The 18150-nt window shown below is 33.8% G+C and overlaps 1 long non-coding RNA gene across 7 annotated transcripts; it reads right to left on the bottom strand.

The window, feature by feature from the left end:
• Positions 1-1097: 1097 nt before the first annotated feature.
• LOC111006264 (uncharacterized) lies at positions 1098-17736 on the bottom strand. 7 transcript variants are annotated; one of them, XR_015790156.1, is made up of 8 exons: positions 17583-17736; positions 17163-17497; positions 16935-17021; positions 9801-10199; positions 9512-9715; positions 9274-9362; positions 1814-2150; positions 1098-1414 (listed from the first exon to the last, which is right to left on the bottom strand). It is a non-coding gene; the product is annotated as an uncharacterized LOC111006264 (long non-coding RNA). The 7 variants fall into 7 exon arrangements; XR_002600844.2 differs by having other exon boundaries at positions 9508-9712; XR_015790155.1 differs by having other exon boundaries at positions 9512-9712.
• Between the last annotated feature and the right edge of the window lie 414 nt (positions 17737-18150).

The following is an 18150-nucleotide window of genomic DNA, read 5'->3' as shown; positions in this document are numbered from 1 at the left end:
ATCTACAAACGTAGAATCACCTCCTTCGACAGATTATTGACCCGTATCAAATGCCATTGTAAACAAATAGTTATTTGTTCATGATTCTTACCGACCCCACAACGCCAATCCAATCCTCCAATTTTGAATTAGGATTTTCCAATCGTCGATTATCTACAGACGAGATTCATAGAAGCAACCTCATCACGTCACATCACGTTTTCTATCCGATTTTGAATTAGCATTTTCTAATCATGAAATTTAAAAATAGAGTTTTTTTTCGATAGCAAAAGTAGATTTACCTGATGGAATCAAATATTATTTTACCATAAGATAATTTGTTATTAGCCATAGAGTTTTATGGTTTAATAAAATAATCGTCAAGGTAGACTAGCCTATAATTATCCACCCGTAACTAGCACAGAATCGGCTGCAGGAGAGTGAAGAGACAGCTACTCTCCTAGTCCAGCCCACAGGGAAAGGCTCTTCTTTCTGGTCTACATCAAGTGCATTGAATGCCCCACAATTTGAATCAAAGAGGATGTGTCAAGAAGAAGTTCGGGATAAAATCTAAGTGAATTTGAGTGGATTCCCGACAGCTTCTCGCTTTTCATGAATGTGTCTCCCCCTCTGCTTATGTGAGTTTGACCCGCCTTTGACTCCGCTTGCTTCTGACTCCCTATGAGCCGTTTGACGACCTTACTTTTTCGAAGGATCGGCGGGACATGGGAGCCTCAGCTCATGCATCGGTTTACCGAAATCATCTCCACTATCCCACTTCCTTCTATTAAAAAAGGGGAGCTGCCCTTACTTAAACATTATTGTGATTTGATCAATTCAAATAACCCTTTTTTTAGGGCATTTACGTTATTACTTTTCTTCTAATTATTATTTTTCTTACTAAAATTAAAGTTAATCAATATATAATTAACCAGTTTTCAAAATTTTGTCAGATCCATAACGACTTATCAAACTTGAGCATAGTTTAATCGTTTAACGCATATTTAACTATAGATTATCGTATCAACATTTATTAACGCATATTTAACCGATTAACACATCTTTATTTATATAGTCACCCTGTATTAACCAAAATGCAACTTAAAAATAATAATACATAAATAAAGCATTCAAATGCATTAATATAAGGCCAAAAGAAAATGTTAACATAAATCTCAATATAGGTTATTTTCAAAAAGGTTCCAAAAGACCTGACTTAATTGTTATAGGTGCTCTTTTTTTCTTGTAGCAATCCCAGCCACAGTCCCACAAAGCCAGTTTTTACTGTACTATTTTAGGTCACTGTACTTATTTAATGTCCATCTTCCACATGGCAAATTGGATGGCAGTTTCTCTGCAACTCGCGCACCTTCTGTAAACTGAGATCAAATTTAAGCCTACCCAATGTGGGATTTCTGCTATCCTCTTTCCTTTCCTGAAAAATATTCAAGTACATCACATAGACAGTAGAGGATTTTGAACCACAAAAAAAAATATAATATGAAGCATCAGAGCTGTGAGATGTTGACAGCTTCTCGTAACAAAAGATTGAACAGCTCATACATGAACGGCATAAGGATGCAACTAGTGCATACTAAAATGACAGATAACAAAGCTATTGTAAGCATGACTTCAAAGAAGACCTATGTCTCATTGGACATGAAGCGAGATTGGTAGTTTTTTGGGTGTCCTATGCCATCATCTTAATGAGAAGAACCTTATCAAGGGATTTTTGGTCAGGAGAGAAAAAAATCATCTTAATGAGTTTAGTGCATGCTATGAAAAGGGTAAGGGACAGAATCAGCATGTGCCAATGAATTATTGCCTCGTTCACCTGGCTTCTATGATATACACAACAGCCTTGAAAAAGGATCTCAAATAGCCTTCCTTTCTTTTGTAGTAAGCCTATTAGTAGAGTAGGTAGCTCGTACCGCTCCTCTAGTTCAAGTAGTTTAAGAGTGAAGCTAGCTTAGTGAATCGATTTCAAAAACTCTTCCCCTTCCCCTCGTAAACTCGGTAAAGCAGCTTCGCTCCTTCCCCTTGCTTCTTTGAAAGTGTTTGAGTGAAGGCAGCATAAGTGCATTGGTCACATAGGCTTGAAAGTACCCGCTCGTGTCCTATTCAGTCAATTCCGCAGTTGAGTCTTGTTGTCAAAGTCTCGCTGATTGGCCCTGCTAGTCAAAGACCATATTAATTTAGCATGAAACTCAAACAACATGAAGAAAGTTGCAGCCTTGCAGGGGCTACTCTCGGTTTGTTAGCTATCATACATACATAATACATAGCTATCATACATGGAATCAGAATTAAAGTATCATCAAAAGAAGAAAGAAAAGCAAAAAATTTAGAAATTCAACAACTTTAAAGAAAACTTAGCGTATGCTAAGATGAAAAGTAATTGCAAAGTTTTAGTAACTTGAATAATGCCTGAAGTAAATCTAGCATAACATTGAAAAGTTAGAGATTAATTGCAAAGAAAAATATATGACTGTGACGTCGAAAGCAGAAAAATAAGGCCACCAGACTTGGTAAAAGGAATTTCGTTACCCCGTCTGATGACGTGAGGACATCGTAAGATCGAGCTGTTCAGAGTTCAAAACTGAGGGAAATCATTATGATGAATTAGAGATTGTGAATGACGTTAATCATATTTACAAACATTTACCAGATTAGGGTTTTGATGAATCAATTTTCGCATTTTGTAGTACTCAGCATTGTCCATTTGAGAGAGAGGATATCAAAATAACTAACAAGTTTGTGTGTTAGGGTTTCTGATGAATCGATCAGTTGATACAGATGATCCGAACATGGAACTTTGGAGGAAACTGCGATAAATTAATAATGATATATGAACCGAAACCAGTAGGATTAGGATTTATAAGGTTTTGCAGAAATTTTGGCGAAACAGAAAGAAATTGGTGATATTATACGAAATAAGAATTAGTAGGATCAGGGTTTCAAAAGTGAGTTCCCAAAATTTTATCTCGGTTCATTGCGCATCGCAGCGAAGAACCGGTCAACGAAAATAAAAAGAGAAAATCATCCAAATCATTCGTAACCCATCCAACGTTGAACAGACAAAATTCTGGCGCTCACAAACATCTCATTTATAGCCATTCTCTACTGTTCATTAATCAGTCGATGTGGGGCATCCAATTTCACCATTCTTCTACCTTTTTGATTTAAGATATTACAGCCATGGTTCTGACCCGACATGAGGTGTGAATCAACATTTCCATCATAGTGAAAATCGACAAAATGTGAAAAATATCAATAAAATGTCAATAATATATATATAATATTAATTATTTTGATCAATATTTCAATCGATATTTGCATGAAATTGAAACATCAACATCGACATTTAAAATCTTGATTACACCATTACTTTTATTTTATTATCATTCTTTTTTTGAGAAGGGCGAAGGGTTTGACATCACCCATTATATTTCATAATCTTGTTATATTGAAACAATCAATATTCCATGATAATTATTATATCTAAATAATCAAACAACAAATAGTTTTGAACAATTTTTCAAAACATAAATCAAGAGAACTTTTTTCTAATCTTGTTATATCATAAGTCCAAGACAATATATATATATATATATCGAGGCAGTATTTCAAAATAATTGTTATAAAACAAGATCATTATTTCAAGACAATCTCTATATTAAGGAAACTAATATTTCAAGGAAGCTATAAATGACAAAGTATTGAATGTTCAAAAGATTGATATAATCAAATATTTCAAGGCAACCATTATTTAAAGCAATCATTCTACTACGGTAGTCAATATTTCAAGCCCATCAATACATATTATTGATATAAACTAGTGACTAATTTATATCAAAAATAAATAAATATTTTATAAACCAACAAAATTCATATAAACTAGTGACTAATTTTTCAAAACAATGATATTGAGACATTTATCAATAAAACTATCCTATCAAAACAATCAATACTACGCATCAAAAGGTTGTGAGTTGGAATCCCCAGTCCCATGGGCTAAAAAAAATAAAATAAAAATACTACTTGATCATGTCGATGCAACAATATTTCAAGGAAAACAAAGCTACTATAACAAAACAATTGATAAATAAGACAATAAAAGGACTAACCAGTGATTTAAATACCGATCGACATATTGACATGTCGATGTGTCGACAACCTCCACTTCGACAGGGGAGTAGAAAGTCCTTTTGCCAAAATACAAATGTTGCGATATCCACGACATTTCCAAAATATGTCTTTTACTAACATAAAAAATACTTTTAAGACAAAAGGCCCAATTTTTGACAAAGGCCCAGCACAACGATTAATTATAACCTAATTAAGTTACAACTAAAGTCTAATTGACTAATTCAAAAAATTTGTACCAAAATTTGCAATTTACATGTCCATCGACATACCCGTAAAATCGGGACCTCGACATTTGCATTGACATTGACTTTTCTAACCTTGGGACTAACACACAAAAATAAATATTTTATAAACCAACAAAATTACCAAAACAAACTTCATATAAACTACAGTGACTAATTTTTCAAAACAATTATATCAAGACATATTTATCTTAAAAATATTATATCAAAACAATCAATATTTTGAGACGAATACTTCAACACACCAAGAGGTTCTCAGTTGGAATCCCCAACCTCCACATGGACTAAAAAAAAATAAAATAAAAATACTACTTGATCATGTCGACGCAACAATATTTCAAGGAAAACAAAGCTACTATAACAAAACAATTGATAAATAAGACAAAATAAAAGGACTAACCAATGATTTAAATATCGATCGACATATTGACATGATCAAGTAGTATTTCGACAGCCTCCACTTGAACAGGGGAGTAGAAAGTCCTTTTTCCCCGTGTCATCAACATATCGCCAAAATACAAATGTTGCGATATCCACGACATTTCGAAAATATGTCTTTTACTAACATTAAAAAAAAAACTTTTAAGACAAAAGGCCCAATTTTTGACAAAGGCCCAACCCAACGATTAGTTATAACCTAATTAAGTTACAACTAAAGTCTTATATACTAATTCAAAAAATTTGTACCAATATTTGCAACTTACATGTCCATCGACATGTCCGTAACATCAAGACCTCGACATTTGCATCGACATTGACATTTCTAACCTTGGGACTAACACACAAAAATAAATATTTTATAGACCAACAAAATTACCAAAACAAACTTCATATAAATTACATCAAGACAAATACTTAGTAAGTAATCATTATATCGAGACATATTTATCCATATAAAACTATTATATCAAAACAATCAATACTTCGAAACAAATACTTCAATGCACCAAGTCATATTTACTAATCCAAAAAATTTGCACCAATATTTGCAATTTACATGTCCATCGACATCACATTTCTAACCTTGGGACTAACACGCAAAAATAAATATTTTATAAACCAAAAAAGTTACCAAAACAAACTTCATATAAATTACGTCAAGACAAATACCTATATCAAAGCCATCAATATTAATATTTCGAGCACACCAATATTTCAAGACTAAAACTTGAAATAAAGGAAAACAAAGCAACTACCGGATTAAAGCAATTGATAAATAAGACAACTATTATATCAAGACAACCATTATATTGATGTACTTGAAGCTTGAAGCTTAAAGACAACTACTATATTGAGGTAATCAATATTTCATATTTCGAGGCAAGAATGTATATGGTATATTCAAACATCATTATATTGATGTACTTGAAGCTTAAAGACAACTACTATATTGAGGCAATCAATATTGTCCTACGACCCATAGTTTAAACAACTACTATTATATCAAAGCAATTGATAAACAAGTCGAAATAACATCATATCGACACATTATTTATCAAAACAATCAATATTTTCATCCCGTCAATATTTTGTGACCAAAAGAGCTAATTATGTTTATGCATCAATATTGCAAGGAAAACAAAGCAACTACCATATCAAAGCAATTGATAAATAAGTCAAAATAATAGGATCAACACTCAAAGAACAAAATAAATATATAATGTAAGGATGCAACGCACGAATCTCAGTAATACTATAAAAAACAATGTAGCAATGGCAGTAACCATTCAAACAATGTAGCATTGCACGCAGATTTATCCCAGAATCAACGGTCTATTGCTTTCTGGGGGCAACGACACTATCCTAGTGGTTGTGGATAAGCTAAGTACATATGCAAACTTTATCTTAACAAATAACAACCTCTAACCTTGACAAATAACAGCCCTCCTTTTACGAAAACTCATACCTGTTTTCTTTAACGATATTGTGATATACAACCCAAACGAAGATTCTCACATAACGCCAGTGTTTTCAAGGCGCAAGGCGCACCTCAAGGCGACAAGCCCTTTGATCGCCTTGAGGCAAAAGGCGATACAAAGGCGACGCCCAAGTGAAGCGAGGTGCACCTTAATAAAAAATAAAAATTATATATATAGTGCATAAATTTATATAGTAATCATAGTTTAAAAAATAAATACCAAAATAGTGTCATAGTAAATGTCAACAAGATACATAAACCAACCAAATTCAATAAGTTTAGGAGCGGCGACGGTGATGGTCGGAGACGGGAGCGGGCGATGGCCAGAGATAGAGGGTGGTGAAGGTGAATGTCGAGAGGCAGAGAGAATGGTTAGGGTTTGTGGACTAAGGTATTTCGCGAGGGAGAAAGGTTCTTTTAAAACAACACATTAAAAATTTTTAAAAAATAAAATAAATAAAGCAGTTCGCCTCGTTGAAGCAATCGTCTGGCCTCAGGAGAGAGGAGCACAAAGGAGCACCGAGGCGAGCGCCCAATTGAAAGCGCTCGCCTGGGCACCTTGCAAGGCGCACCTGAGCGAAATCGCCTCGCCTCTCGTCTGAGGCGAGCGCCCGGGTGCGCCTCAACAACACTGCATAATGCATCTCACCGTGGTGTTTAACATCTTGCAGAACAATAAGTTGAACACCAATTTGGAGAAGTGTGAATTCATGAGGGAAAAGATTGAATATCTGGGGCACTGGGTCTCTGCACAGAGGGTGGACGTTGATCCACAAAAAGTAAGAGCAATGCTGCAATGGCCTCAACCACGTAAGCTTGACAGAGTATTACTTGTCCCTAGCAGCCCCAGTAGCCCAACTTAATAAGAAGAATGCCTTTTGCTGGGATGAGCAAGCCACCGCAGTCTTTGAGAAATTGAAGCATGCCATGGTGATTACACCAGTTCTAGCCTGCCTGATTCCAATTTATGAACATGGTACTATCAAAGTTGTTCGTGGTAATAGCGGATTTAGCCAAAGATAGTAAGGATGGAACAGAGAGTAATTTAACTTGAATATCCGAAGTGGATTTCAAAGTTGCTAGGGTACAATTTTGAAATTTAGTACAAGCCAAGGTTGGAAAATTAGGCAGCATATGCATTATCCTAAAGCACACCAGTAGCCCACATAGAGCCTTTTCAGCACCGACGCTATTAGAAACCTAAATAATGACCCATACTTGTTCGTGGTAATAGCGGATTTAGCCAAAGATACTAAGGGGAGCAACAAGTTTAGTATGCAACAAGGCGTGTTGAGGTATAAGATCTGCCTGATACTGTCCAAGAAGTCTACTCTCATTTCAACCGTTCTAAAGTTACACCACAACTGGATCTATGTTCTTAAAAGCTCAAGGCGTACTAAAGTTCAATAGACCTCACTCTAAAGCATGTAAAAGCTTAAACACAAGGCACAAAATAAATAAAATATATATCCACATATAAAACATGTAAAAGCAAAATAAGATTAAAAAACATTATAAGTTTTTTAGCATAAAGAGTCAATGGTCCACAAAAACATGAAAACAATCCTAAACTAGTACATGATAGTTCAAAATAAAGAAATTCTAACATTTTGTTTCAGAGAGAGAGAAACAAAGAGAGAGAGATAACTGTTTTAGAGAAATGGAGGGAGAGCTTATTGTTTTAGAAAAAGTGAGAGGGCCTTACCTTACTGTCATGTGGGTTGAGAAATTACAAAACAAAGAACCTTGTTGGGAGTTGTTTGAAGTTGGAGAAGAAAGAGGGGAAAAGTTCGAGGAAATCGTGGAGGTTGATTTAAAAATTATGGGATTTGGCCCATTTTCAACCAGCAGCATGTGGACTTACAGAAAAAAGACCCTAAATGCAAGGTATTCTATGCGCAGTGTATGCGTCTTGCCTTGAAAAGGCGAGGCGAATTGAAAATACCTAAATGCAAGGTATTTTCAAGGCAAGACGCATACACTGCGCATAGCGCCAAGAAGCGCAAGCGCTTTTTAGAACACTGGACTCAATAATGGGGGAGACATTCTAGGTTTCTTAGGACCTACAAAAGATTAACCCGAGAGGATTATTGGCAACGGATGAAGGGGGATGTCAAGGGCTATGTAGGGCCATGCCAAGTTTGCCAAAGAAATAAGATTGTTGCAAACTCTCCAGCATGCCTCCAACCTCTACCTATTCCAGAACGTATATGGGAACATGTGACCATGGGCTTTGTCGGGGCTTACCAAAGTCTGGGGGCAACGACACTATCTTAGTAGTTGTGGACAAGCTAAGTAAGTATGCACACTTTATCCCTTTAAATCACCCATTTTCATTTTTAGAGATTGTGGATGTTGTTTTTGACAAATAAATTGTTCAACTACACGGGTTAGACAAGATATTTGTGAATCACTTCTGGTCTGAAATTGAATTATTCCAGTTGCAAGGGACCCATTTACGTTGAAGCACAACCTACCACCCACAAACAGATGGACAGTTGAAGATAGTCAATAAATGCCCGACGACGATACAACGTACCAAGTATTGGTGGGGACAACACCTTTCATTTGGCCTATGGGAGGCCCACTCCCTCTGATTGGGTATGGAAGCAAGAAAGCTACCAACGCAACATTGGATCAGTAATTGGAAGAAAGGGATGTGGCAATAGATTGCTTCAAAGATGAGGATGACGACTGTGTGTATTTGAACATCGGACCGTACTAGAAAACAGCAGCCAAGTGTCGAAATTAAAAGCTTGCAAACAAGTACTTCGGGCCCTACGCGACCAACCGGAAGAACTTAGCTGAGGAACAAGCTACATGGGAAGCGATTGAGGACCTGCAACGCCAGTTCCCTGACTCTCATCAGGGCCATTTTGCTGACACCCACCTTGAGGACAAGGTGCTTAATGAAATGGGAGGCCATGTGAGGCCCCCCATTGTTAATATCTATACTAGGAGGGGTGGAAGGATGAATAAACTTACGTGTCATTTCTATAATCACGAAATAAACTCCTCCAAAATTTGAGCCACGACCAATAGATTGGTTGACTTCAACTTCATATCCATGTAACCTGTGAAAGAAAAAAAAAAATCCTTTATTGTATTCGTTTACTTGGGAAAACTCACAGAATAAAAAGCAAGTTGTTCTCAACGTAATATGGAGAGGACAAGAAAGCCAAAGTCAAAACTACTAAGACTACAAGTAGAAGGAAGCACCTGCCTTTCATGAAACTCGTGTTTGCAAAATAAATTGGTGCATCCCCATAATACTATTGAACATTTCTATACACAGTAGTGCTAGGAAGACGCCTCTTTTAGAATATTTCTTTCTCAATTGTTTTAGTATGTGTGCTGCTGTGATCTCTACTGCAATATCTTTAGTAAGTGTTCTTGAATCTATGATCTGGTCCTCATTCTCTTTCTACTAGGAATAGAAGTATTTATAAATAAGGTTTCCACTAAGAATAGAAGTATTTATAAATAAGGTGAGTCAAGGTAAAGTAAATTACCACCGATATTTAAGTGTGTCTTCTAATTCTTCAAGTCTCCCATCAATGCACTTTCTTTCTCAGTTGTTTTAGTATGTGTGCTGTTGTGATCTCTACTGCAATATCTTTGGTAAGTACTATTGAATCTACGATCTGGTCTTGATTCACTCCCCACTAAGAATAGAAGTACATTAACCAATATAAAATTTAATAAAAGGAAAAAAATGAGAAAATAAACCCAATAAAGGTTATGGAGGCATCAGATGGGGAGCACTAATTGATTGTTGGTGGAGAAATGAGGGAGATGGCCCAATAAAGGATAGGGAGACATCAAATGGGTTAGTTCCTGCCTATTTCTCTTCAATGCCACGACTTTGAAGAAATCAATCCAGGATAATAATAAGTCCTCAAAAGTCATAACTGTAAACAAAATTAGTCAATATACTATTATTTGATATCGTCGAACCTCATACTTCTAGTTATGTCATCTGCATAAGATGGAACCAACAATGTAAACTAATAAGAAGATGAAACTATACTTATGAGTTGCTTAAGAATTAAAAATCTTTGAGATCTTTGCTAGTTGTAAGATAGCAATTAAGACCAATAAATAATTATCTTGACTTGGTAACATCTAACTGTCGGGGAACCAGCGCAACTCTGAAAAATAGTAAGTACATTATTTTTCTCCAATCATAAATAAATAGAAATACTAGTGTCAGAAAATAAGTTGATGCATAAATCCAAAATAGTCAAGCACCTGTTTTAAAGATAACAAGTAAACTACCCAAAACTACATTACAGAAAACATATCAAACAACTAACCACATGCTTCTTGAGAAAATAAACATTTTTACTCCACATGATGAGTTCTACACCAACGTCAAAAGAGAGAAGATAATATATATCTCAAAGTTTCGCACCCCACAAGCAAGGGTGTAACCAAGCCCATAGCATCATGTGCGGTCAACAATAGTAACCATCTTGGGGCAAGGAACCACCCAAAAGATGGAGTGATCAAAAAATAGAAAAACATAAATAATAATTTAAAACATATAAAACTATATTATTATAGATAATAGATCGTAGAAAGCCCAAATAAAGGAAATAAAAACAGTGAACCAATTAAAAATGTTAGGGGTAAGGAACCACCCAACACATCACTACATTGGTATGATATTGTCTAATTTGGGCATAACTCTCATAGCTTTGCTTTTTGAATCACCCAAAAAGCCTCATACTAATGGAGATGTTCTCCCTAACTTATAGGTCAATAAAATTTAAGAAACAAAAATTTGCCGAAGAGAAAAAAATAAATAATAATTTAACACATACGAAAATATATTATTATGGATAATAGAACGTAGAAAACCCAAATATAGGGAATAAAAACAAGGAATCATTCGGCAATAATAGGGGCAAGGAACCACCCTCCACATCCCTACATTGGTATAATATTGTCTAAATCGGCATAACCCTATAGCTTCGCTTTTGGAATCACCCAAAAAGTCTAATACTAATGGAGATGTTCTCCCTAACTTATATGTCAATAAAATGTACAAAGAAATTTTTTGGGGAAGAGAAAAATAAATAAATAATTTTTTAAAACATACAAAAATATATTATTATGGATAATGGACGGTAGAAAACCCAAATATAGGGAATAAAAACAAGGAACCATTTGACAATGTTAGGGGCAAGGAACCACCCTCCACATCCCTACATTGGTATGATATTGTCTAATTTGGGCATAACCCTCATAGCTTTGCTTTTGGAATCACCCAAAAAGCCTCATACTAATGGAGATCTTCTCCCTAACTTATATGTCAATAAAATTTAAGAAGAAATTTTTTGGGGTAGAGAAAAATAAATAAATAATTTTTTAAAACATTCAAAAATATATTATTATGGATAATGGACCCTATAAAACCCAAATATAGGGAATAACAACAAGGAACCATTTAACAATGTTATGGGCAAGGAACCACCCTCCACATCCCTACATTGGTATGATATTGTCTAATTTGGGCATAACCCTCATAGCTTTGCTATTGGAATCACCCAAAAAGCCTCATACTAATGGAGATCTTTTCCCTAACTTATATGTCAATAAAATTTTAAAAGAAATTTTTTGGGGTAGAGAAAAATAAATAAATAATTTTTTAAAACATACAAAAATATATTATTATGTAGGGAATAAAAACAAGGAACCATTTGACAATATTAGGGGCAAGGAACCACCCTCCACATCCATACATTGGTATGATATTGTCTAATTTGGGCATAACCCTCATAGCTTTGCTTTTGGAATCACCCAAAAAGCCCCATACTAATGGAGATGTTCTCCCTAACTTATATGTCAATAAAATTTAAGAAGAAATTTTTTGGGGAAAAGAAAAATAAATAAATAATTTTTTAGAACATACAAAAATATATTATTATGGATAATGGACGGTAGAAAACCCAAATATAGGGAATAAAAACAAGGAACCATTTGACAATCTTAGGGGCAAGGAACCACCCTCCACATCCCTACATTGGTATGATATTGTCTAATTTGGGCATAACCCTCATAACTTTGCTTTTGGAATCACCCAAAAAGCCTCATACTAATGGAGATGTTCTCCCTAACTTATATGTCAATAAAATTTTAAAAGAAATTTTTTGGGGTAGAGAAAAATAAATAAATAATTTTTTAAAACATACAAAAATATATTATTATGGATAATGGACGGTAGAAAACCCAAATATAGGGAATAACAACAAGGAACCAATTGACAATGTTAGGGGCAAGGAACCACCCTCCACATCCCTACATTGGTATGATATAGTCTAATTTGGGCATAACCCTCGTAGCTTTGCTTTTGGAATAACCCAAAAAGCCTCATACTGATGGAGATGTTCTCCCTAACTTATATGTCAATAAAATGTAAAAAGAAATTTTTTGGGGTAGAGAAAAATAAATAAATAATTTTGTAAAACATACAAAAATATATTATTATGGATAATGGACCGTAGAAAACCAAAATATAGGGAATAAAAACAAGGAACCATTTGACAATGTTAGGGGCAAGGAACCACCCTCCAAATTCCTACATTGGTATGATATTGTCTAATTTGGGCATAACCCTCATAGCTTTGCTTTTGGAATCACCCAAAAAGCCTCATACTAATGGAGATGTTCTCCCTAACTTATATGTCAATAAAATGTAAAAAGAAATTGTTTGGGGTAGAGAAAAACAAATAAGTAATTTTGTAAAACATACAAAAATATATTATTATGGATAATGAACCGTAGAAAACCCAAATATAGGAAATAAAAACAAGGAACCATTTGACAATGTTAGGGGCAAGGAACCACCCTCCACATCCCTACATTGGTATGATATTGTCTAATTTGAGCATAACCCTCATAGCTTTGCTTTTGGAATCACCCAAAAAGCCTCATACTAATGGAGATGTTCTCCCTAACTTATATGTCAATAAAATGTAAAAAGAAATTTTTTGGGGTAGAGAAAAATAAGTAAATAATTTTGTAAAACATACAAAAATATATTATTATGGATAATGGACCGTAGAAAACCCAAATATAGGGAATAAAAACAAGGAACCATTTGACAATGTTAGGGGCAAGGAACCACCCTCCACATCCCTACATTGGTATGATATTGTCTAATTTGGGCATAACCCTCATAACTTTGCTTTTGGAATCACCCAAAAAGCCTCATACTAATGGAGATCTTCTCCCTAACTTATATGTCAATAAAATTTTAAAAGAAATTTTTTGGGGTAGAGAAGAATAAATAAATAATTTTTTAAAACATACAAAAATATATTATTATGGATAATGGACGGTAGAAAACCCAAATATAGGGAATAACAACAAGGAACCATTTGACAATGTTAGGGGCAGGACCTCCACATCCCTACATTGGTATGATATTGTCTAATTTGGGCATAACCCTCATAGCTTTGCTTTTGGAATCACCCAAAAAGCCTCATACTAATGGAGATCTTTTCCCTAACTTATATGTCAATAAAATTTTAAAAGAAATTTTTTGGGGTAGAGAAAAATAAATAAATAATTTTTTAAAACATACAAAAATATATTATTATGGATAATGGACTGTAGAAACCCCAAATATAGAGAATAAAAACAAGGAACCATTTGACAATCTTAGTTGCAAGGAACCACCCTCCAAATCCATACATTGGTATGATATTGTCTAATTTGGGCATAACCCTCATAGCTTTGCTTTTGGAATCACCCAAAAAGCCTCATACTAATGGAGATGTTCTCCCTTAACTTATATGTCAATAAAATTTAAGAAGACATTTTTTGGGGAAGAGAAAAATAAATTAATAATTTTTTAGAACATACAAAAATATATTATTCTGGATAATGGACCGTAGAAAACACAAATATAGGGAATAAAAACAAGGAACCATGACAATGTTAGGGGCAAGGAACCACCCTCCACATCCCTACATTGGTATGATATTGTCTAATTTGGGCATAACCCTCATAGCTTTGCTTTTGGAATCACCCAAAAAGCCTCACACTAATGGAGACGTTCTCCCTATCTTATATGTCAATAAAATTTTAAAAGAAATTTTTTGGGTAGAGAAAAATAAATAAATAATTATTTAAAACATACAAAAATATATTATTATGGATAATGGACAGTAGAAAACCCAAATATAGGGAATAACAACAAGGAACCATTTGACAATGTTAGGGGCAAGGAACCACCCTCCACATCCCTACATTGGTATGATATTGTCTAATTTGGGCATAACCCTCATAGCTTTGCTTTTGGAATCACCCAAAAAGCCTCATACTAATGGAGATGTTCTCCCTAACTTATATGTCAATAAAATTTAAAAAGAAATATTTTGGGGTAGAGACAAATGAATAAATAATTTTTTAAGACATTCAAAAATATATTATCATGGATAAGGGACAGTAAAAAACCCAAATATAGGGAATAAAAACAAGGAATTGACAATGTTAGGGGCAAGGAACCACCCTCCACATCCCTACATTGGTATGATATTGTCTAATTTGGGCATAACCCTCATAGATTTGCTTTTGGAATCACCCAAAAAGCCTCATTCTAATGGAGATGTTCTCCGTAACTTATATGTCAATAAAATTTAAGAAAAAAAAATTTGCCGAAGAGAAAAAAATAAATAATAATTTAACACATACAAAAATATATTATTATGCATAATAGAACGTAGAAAACCCAAATATAGGGAATAAAAACAAGGAACCATTTGACATTGTTAGGGGCAAGGAACAACCCTCCACATCCCTACATTGGTATGATATTGTCTAATTTGGGCATAACCCTCATAGCTTTGCTTTTGAAATCACCCAAAAAGCCTCATACTAATGGAGATGTTCTCCCTTAACTTATATGTCAATAAAATTTTAAAAGAAATTTTTTGGGGTAGAGAAAAATAAATAAATAATTTTTTAAAACATTCAAAAATATTTTATTATGGATAATGGACAGTAGAAAACCCAAATATAGGGAATAAAAACAAGGAATTAACAATGTTAGGGTCAAGGAACCACCCTCCACATCCCTACATTGGTATGATATTGTCCAATTTGGGCATAACCCTTATAGCTTTGCTTTTGGAATCACCCAAAAAGCCTCATACTAATGGAGATGTTCTCCCTAGCTTATATGTCAATAAAATGTAAAAATTAATTTTTTGGGAATCGAAAAATAAGTAAATAATTTTTTAAAACATACAAAAATATATTATTATGGATAATGGACGGTAGAAAACCCAAATCTAGGGAATAAAAACAAGGAACCATTTGACAATGTTAGGGGCAAGGAACCACCCTCCACATCCCTTCATTTGTATGATATTGTCTAATTTGGGGATAACCCTCAGAGCTTTGCTTTTGGAATCACCCAAAAAGCCTCGTACTAATGGAGATATTCCCTCTAATTTATATGTCAATAAAATTTAAAAAGAATTTTTTTTGAGGAAGAGAAAAATAAATAAATAATAATTTAAAACATATAAAAATACATCATTATGGATAATGAACCATAGAAGAATTAAAATATAAGGAATAAAATTAATGAACCAATTGAAAGGGTCAGGAGCAAGGAACCACCCTTTACATCCCTATATTGGTATTGGTATGATATTCTAATTTTGACATAATCCTCGTAGCCGCTTTTGGTATCACCCAAAAAGCCTCATACCAATTGAGATGTTATCACTAACTTATATGTAAATAAAATTTAAAAAGAAATTTTTTTGGACAGAAAAAAATAATAATAATAATTTAAAACATATAAAAATATATTATTTTGGATAGTAAACAGTATAAAAATCCAAATATAAGGAGTAAAAACAAGTAACCAATTGAAAGTGTAATGGAGATGTTGTCCCTAACTTATATGTCAACAAAATTGAAAAATAATATTTTTCGGGGAAGAGAAAAAATAAAACAAATAAAACTCAAATATATAATTATATAATCCCTGTTTGATAACTATGTTGCTTTTGATTTATTATTTTTGGTTTTTAATAGTAAGATTAGAAAGTTATTTTTTTTGTTTTGTAATACAGTTTTGATAAGTATTTTCAAAATCTAGGCCAAATGTTTAAAATATATATATATAGTTTTCAAAAAAAAAAAATTTAATTTTGTTAAGAATTCCAATGTATTTACAAGAAAGTTAAATAACAAAAGTGTACAAAAACAAGTGTGATTTTTAAAAACAGAAAAACTAAAAACATGGTTATCGAACAGCCCCTAGTTATTTAATTATGTAGATGCAAAATCTGCGCAAACAGGACAAAAATGTGTAGCTACTTTTACGTTTCTAGTTTTAACATTTACCAATATAATGGAATCATTTTAACGAACCAATATAAAATTTGTAAGAAGGAACTAACGTTATATACATAATATTTATGCAACATACCTTTAAGACAAGACATATATATTTAAAGAATGAACTAGAGATTTTCGTTTTTCCTCAGAGAAACTCAGAAAGCCAATATAGGTATGAAGAAGGTTATTTGAAATCAATATGGAATTTACAGCTCGGGGAAAAAAGTAACAACAATCATAAAGTGACAAACCCGAAACCACAAAGATAAATGAAAACTTACAGTGAGAACTATTCGCCTGTGATGAATAGAGAAACCTCCTCCGCAACCCAGATCAAACGCCACTGCAAACTCCAAAGTCTGGAGATACTATCAAACGAAAACCACCGAAAATTAACAACAAGTTCTTTGTTCGTGAGTCTTACCCAACGCCCACTCCAATTTCAAAAAAACATTAGGGTTTTCGATGAGAGAACCCAATAACAAATGAGAGTCTCTTGTGATTCTTACCGACATGAATCTGGAAAGAAAATCATTACGATGAGAGTCGCTTGTGATGCGGTAGTGAAAGTCGTGAATCGTACAATGAGAGAAACTTGAACCCCCTCCTCCGCAAGATCAAACGCCAGTGCAAACTCCTGCCGAAAAACATATCGCAAACAACAGCTCTCTGTTCGTGATTCTAACCGATCGAGATCGCAACGACTCTCCAATTTCGAATTAGGGTTTTCCGATCGAGTTTGGTCCAAGGAATCTCATCACATCACGATTCCTATCCGACCTCGAATTAGGGTTTTCTGATCATGAAATTTCAGTTCCAATTTTAAATTGGGTCTTTCATGTCCCTTAACGAAAGTACAAAATCAAAGATGATAAGAAATTATGAACTGTAAAAATCTATGAAATTAACCAAAATCAAATGAGAGTTACCCGATCGAACGTGGAGTGGAATCGAAGATTACTTCACCATCGCTTATTTTTTTATTAGCCCTAGAGTCTCTTAAGGTTAAATAAAATAACCGTTGGGGGTTTCAAAAATAAAAATAACCATTAAACTATTAAAAATACACCTCCGCCCATTTCCGTCAGTAGCGCCTCTTCGATGTGGGAATAAGAAAACTACTATCGTGGTTTGACCAATTCAAAGAGCGCATTTTAGGGCTTTTATGTTATTCTAATTTTTATTCTTGTTACTAAAATTAAAGTTAATCAATAATTAACCAGTTTGAAAATTTTGGCAGATATTAACTACTTAATAAAAATACATATTTTCAAATATTTTAAAATAAGAAGCCACCCTCTTTTGGATCTTACATAACAAATATAGAAAGAAAATTCATTAGCAATAGATAATAAGGAAGGTGTAAATGTCTTATTAGAGTATTTTCTTTATATATATAAATAAAACACTGCTTTGAAAAGAAAAGAAAAAACCACTGAGAATGACATAAGAAGGGTGGTGACCACGCACCAAATCTGCAAAAGAAAATACCCATTC

This window comes from Momordica charantia (assembly GCF_013281855.1).
Source record: "Momordica charantia cultivar OHB3-1 chromosome 4 unlocalized genomic scaffold, Mcharantia_2.0 BLBB01000004.1, whole genome shotgun sequence".
Lineage (NCBI taxonomy): Eukaryota > Viridiplantae > Streptophyta > Magnoliopsida > Cucurbitales > Cucurbitaceae > Momordica > Momordica charantia.
This window is presented reverse-complemented; position numbering and strand designations above follow the sequence as displayed.